We start from the raw sequence: 6,229 nt of genomic DNA, 5'->3' as shown, positions 1-6,229 counted from the left end.
ATGAATCAATAAATAAATATTTATTAACAAAAATACAGTTTAATATTTTTTATAGTGATTATTTGTTTATTAGTTTTACAAAATTAACTATAAAATTATTTGATATATATATATATATATATATATATATATATATATTATCCTTGTATAAAACAGTTAATTCTAAAAAACATGATTTAAAAATTTTACATATTATGACGATGTTGCAAGATTATAAAATATCTTAGTTCAATTATTTTAAAATTTTTGTCGTTTGAATTGTGAATAATTTAGAACTTCTGGAATGAAGTAAAATTAATCTCTCTTACATAATAAAGTGTATATAATTAAACAATGGCAACTTTCATAATATGAACTGTTCATTTATTCCAGTGAATATTAATAATTGTATAAAATTACGTTACGTTCTATTATAAATAGTATATGTCTTTATATGTTAATCCATTAAGTAATTTATTAGACACGCTAAACGGATTTAATTTCTATAATCTTACAGACTTCTTTCTTTCTTTTCTTTTTTTTTTTTTTTTTTTTTTTTTTTTTTTTTTTTTATTTTTCTTTTGGATAATTGTATTTACAATAATCTACAAAATATCACCTATGACTTCATTTCCACTCAACAGTAAAAAGTAATAATTAATTCAAATAAACATCAATTACAAAATTATAATTAGCTCGTACGTCAAGCGATAAACTTACAACGCATGGAATTCAGCATTTAAAATTTAAATTCGAATACGAGCAACACAAGCTTCGAGGATGTTCGCGCGATATCTGCGCACTTACGCATGCTAAGGAGTTGCCGACGAGCTCGAAAGAAAAAAAAGGAATGCATTTTTTCCAATGGAGTTAAAAAGGATAAAACGTGGTTGAAACCGTGATACGATAAAGAAATCAAAAACCTATTTATAACGAGTAACATAAGTGAGCAGGATAGAGAAACGACGGCTGTTATCAAAATTTACGAGATTGTAAAAAGCGCATTAATGCGACGATTAAAATACGATCGAAGATTAAATATTTATGCACGTTTAAATACAAATTCTGACGTTACAACTAGATCAGTATGAATAATAATTGTGCGAAACATTGTTACAAGATTTTTATATAGTTGTATGTAGAATTATGTCATTAAATAATTCTCATTATTACGAATATTATCTTGCAATTGTAAAAGACAACGGTTCCTACATATTTGCACTTAATAAAAGACCAAATAACGATGGTTTATACATAATTAATCGTTCCTTTCTTTTTAAATCATATATGTTTTTAATTAAATGATTTATCATTAATGATCTTATTTCATATATTGAAAGTATTAGTATAGTTATATATATATATATATATTACTTCTTAATTTCGTAATTATATACCGATATTTTGCATATAATATAGTATTATACATTTAAAGAAAAAATAATAAATAAAAATTGAAATATTAATTAAGTATACCGAATACAAATATTTTGAATATCCTAAACAATTAAAAAATTAATTCAAAGTTCATAAAGAATATTTATCAATTATTATTTAATATAATCATGCATATTTATCGTCTTTAAATAAATTTACTACTTTAAAATAAGCTAAAAAAAACTATTTATATTATTATATTTTGGAATAGAAATTTGTATAGCATATATTATTAAATCCTGCTTTAAATTTATATAAAATCTATTATATTGTAAATATTTAGTTTATAGAATAGAAAATATATGTTATATATTTGCATTTATTTAAATTTACAGATGACATATATTTACACTTCATATATGCGCGCGTGCGGGCGCGCGCGTGTGTGTGTGTGTGTGAAAATCATACAAAATCTTCATTTTTATTTTGAAAGTTGAAATATGTTTTTTCATGAAATCATGCCTTAATTTTATATACTCTATTGTGTTTTTACATTCTATCAATTTATTATTTTAATAGTATTTATTCATGTACTCTTTGAATACATAATACTAAATTAAATATAAAATATAGATGTATAGCAATAAAATAGTAAAGTACAGAATAGTAATAAATATTAATAAGGTATTGCATTTAAGATATAAAAATTCGTATTTCTATTCAAAATCAGTCATGAGGAAATTCTATTTGTACTTTAGAAACTACAAAGAGTAATTATACTACATATTATATAAATATGTAATATAATCTTAACATACATACTTCACTCTAAAATATATTGTATCTTTTTGGCATTTTTCTATCATTGCATATTTTATATTGAATAAATCAGTTTATACTTTTAATCTGATTTATACTAATTACGTACACAGAGATTGATTATATATATTATTAAGCATATAATTTATATGATAATATATTATTTTACCCATAGAAAAGAACAACACTTTTTTTTTCTCGTACGACTTTTCGTGACGAGCTATGCATTAATTTATTATTATTTAGTAATTGCTTGAAAAATCTCTATGCTGCCGATTGCTAATCTTTGCGAACTTTCAGTAGATTATAATTTAAGATAGTAATTAGACTCTGATTTGGCCCGTAATACTTCTTTTTTGATGGTCTATTTTTGTGCTTATTGAATTTTAAATAATAAATACTACTTTAACTCTCACATAAAATTAGTTTAGAAATCCAATTAAATTTTATTAAAAGAAAAGTCAAATTAATATGTTTGGGAAATCGTAATGAGTGAAATTATCTGGATTGAATTCTATCTTATGAAAGTATAAATATTTTGTAATTTTTTTTTTTTTTTTTTTTTTTTTTTTTTTTTTTTTTTTGGATTAGATTTACTGCTTAATTATTTTATTTAATAAAAGTCTGAGAGGAAATATGTTGTTGTTATAATTAATTCATATAGGTAAATGACTTTCATGATATAGAATCATTAAAAAATGGCTATTCAATGAAATCACAATATTGCATTTCAATGCGTAAAATGAAATCAATTCATATTCACATATATAGAGGTACTTGCTTCGATGATATTTTCTTAAATTTCTTTTCTTTCTTCTTTTCTTTTTTCTTCTTTTTTTTTACTACGAATAGACACAACAATTTTACTATGGTTTATAAGCGCTTTTCTTTTACTTCTAGACACTTAATGAAGATTAATCTCTATTAGTTTTGAATGAATTGTTCCAGTATTTACTTAGAGATAGTAAATAATTGATTTATTATTCGCTATCTCTGTATGAATTGATTTATAAAACATTGGCCTAACGTAAGGATTAGAAATTTAATTATAGATTTAACATAAACAGCATGTGTATTTAATACAAGGCACTGTTCTCGAAATATACATATGTGGTATAATCAGAACGTAGTTATTTAAAAATTCGTTTATGCAACATAATATGTATAATCTGATATTAGGAATGAAACAATATAACGATTGAGTAATTTTATAAGGTAGAATTAATAAATCTTCAGTTTAAAAAAAAAATGATATTATTAAGAATTATTAATAATTTATTTGATTGTTTTGCATTTACAGTTTATAAAATATACAAGACAAAATTATTATTATTATTTTTCACCATAAATAATTATTATGAAAAATCGAACAACGATATTTAATAAATATAGATAGGAATTTAAAAAATCAGTATTACCAAGCTAAACTACAGTCAAGATCAATTCAATAATTATTGCCGAATGATAGAATAGTGGTTGATTGATGATATTGATCAGTCGCTAATCAATTACTACTTAAAACTTCATCTAATAAAAAGCAATTATTGAGTGAGATCATACTTGTCTATTAAAAGTATTCATTATTAATATTGACTTTCGATTGGGTAAGGCGGTGGCCGAGCTTAAAAATTGTTATACACGCATTAACTCGCTGAGAAATGAAATGAAACGAAAATGAGAATTTCATTCTGAATATGAAATGTTCGAGTTCACGTCGCCAGGCTTTTCTTATATAAGAATAGCATCTCACGTGCAAAATTTTGCATATTTCTATTAGCATTTCGAAACATGATAAGCGCAAGAAGTTTCATTATAATAATATCTTATACATCAATACCACTCTCGCATTATTAAACATTATATGAACAATAAAAAAAATATTGGATTACATGTTAAGTAATAATTTAATGTCGCTCTTAACAAAACACTCACCCACGCTTGTATGTTCGGAATTCATTACTTCTTACGCTCTCGAGTATCGACAAATCAATAAAAATATACGGCGAACGTATGCATTATGCATTATAACAATGATATAATGTGTAACAGTGATAGCGATAAATCAGCAGTGCCAGAGCTTTTTCTCCTTATTTACTACAGATAAATTCTTATTGTATGCTGTTAAGAGAGAGAGAGAGAGAGAAACCGGATCTCTATCACACATTCGTCGATTGAATTAAACTCTCCAGAGTTGAAGGACTCTTGTAAATCGATAAGCCGTGAATATTATGGCATTACAGATATGCATATAGGAATCGGCGATTTTCCATACTCCCTAGCCTGCGAAAACTCAGATCACGTATTTATACACTCGTGTTCCTATTATAGATCACACTCCTCCCCCGTCACCCTCTTATCCATTTATCTAAACGCCAAGAATCAACTCGACCATACAGAGGACTGCGTCAGTCTTATTTATGACGTTTCAGTGAGTTCATGCTTCAGCGTGCGTCATTGATGAACAAATAAATAAAGCGGTTTGAGCGCGCGTTGCTCTGATTATGAAATATATCTATCGAGGCACATCTTTCGTTCCCTATGAACTTGGTACTCGTAAAAACCATGTACAAATCAAGTTGGAATTTATCTAGGAAAGCATATAATTAATTTATGGTTAAATTTGTCAATTATACAATATCCATTTATCATTGAGAATTATTAAAATACATAATTCCTTGATTTCGTATTTTTATAAATTACCAATGACCTACTTATAAGCAAATATTACAATAATTACATTGTATTATCATAGATCATTTAGAAGATTATGTATATTTTATACTATTTATTCTCTTACATCATATTGAGTTGTGTCTTAATTATAATAATTCACTTTTTCACGAATATCCCAAATTTTTTTTTTTTTTTTTTTTTTTTTTTTTTTTTTTTTTTTAATTTCCTTAAAATGAATTTATATACTGAATTGGAGTTCATGTTGAAAATGAATCATTAAAAATATAAGTATCACATCAAAATAAATCAAACTAGCATTTTGAACTATTACTTTGAAATATTAATACCTAAAAATAATAGGAAATTTTTACTGATTGAAATTCTCCGATTTACTTGTAAAAATTAATTTTTTATGTTACATTATTGAATTCATTATAATTATTTAATTCATAATTAATGTGATTTCAATTTCTTTTTAATATATAATACAATATTGATTATTAATAATAATTCCAATTGTTATCGTGTATAAGTTTAACACAAAATTAATATTTGACAAGGTTTCGATTTAAAGTTTCGTCCAATTAAACATTACTTCTGACGAGGTTTTAATTTTAACTAAAAAGATATTATTTATCTTCAATACGTTTAATATGTTTAATAAATACAAAAAAAAAAAAAAAAAAAAAAAAAAAAAAAAATTTGATAAAAATAAATCTTCGTCGTTATTTTATCGTCTATAGTTAAGTAGTCAAGTGGTAATGAATTTTCGAATTTTTTTTTTTTTCTTACTCTCATTATTCTATAAACGTCATTTGATCAGCGCAATGATAGAAAAAAATTTATTGGTATTTGAATAATTACATTGATCAATTTTTAATGAATATATCATTTTCTATAAGAATTCTTAATTGAATGAAATTAAATGAATATGCAATTTAACCTACTAATGATAAATTAATTTATTAACAATATATAATAATTAGATTTTTAAAATGTAATGAAATTCGATTATTCTTCTTTTGTATGATTATAAGGTAGTATTTTATTATTTCTATGCTCTTTTATATTAAAACTTATTACAAATACGTGTGCCGTAATGAATGATATCTTGTAAAATATATTTTAATTATTCGTAACATATATGTGTATATATACATATATATATATATATATATATATATATATATATATATATATTATTTAAACAATCATTTATATATTGCTTATACGAAATAATTTATTAAAGAATTGTCTATTAATATAATATAATTAAGGAAAATAGTTAATTTGACATTGTTATGATACATTATCGTTAATATTTTGATTAAAGTAATTTATCTAGTAATTTCAATAGTAATCTAATAACATTGTTTAAGAA

The sequence above is a fragment of the Ceratosolen solmsi genome, unplaced genomic scaffold (assembly GCF_000503995.2).
Source record: "Ceratosolen solmsi marchali unplaced genomic scaffold, CerSol_1.0 scaffold6, whole genome shotgun sequence".
NCBI lineage: Eukaryota > Metazoa > Arthropoda > Insecta > Hymenoptera > Agaonidae > Ceratosolen > Ceratosolen solmsi.
Note: the sequence above shows the minus strand (reverse complement) of the source record.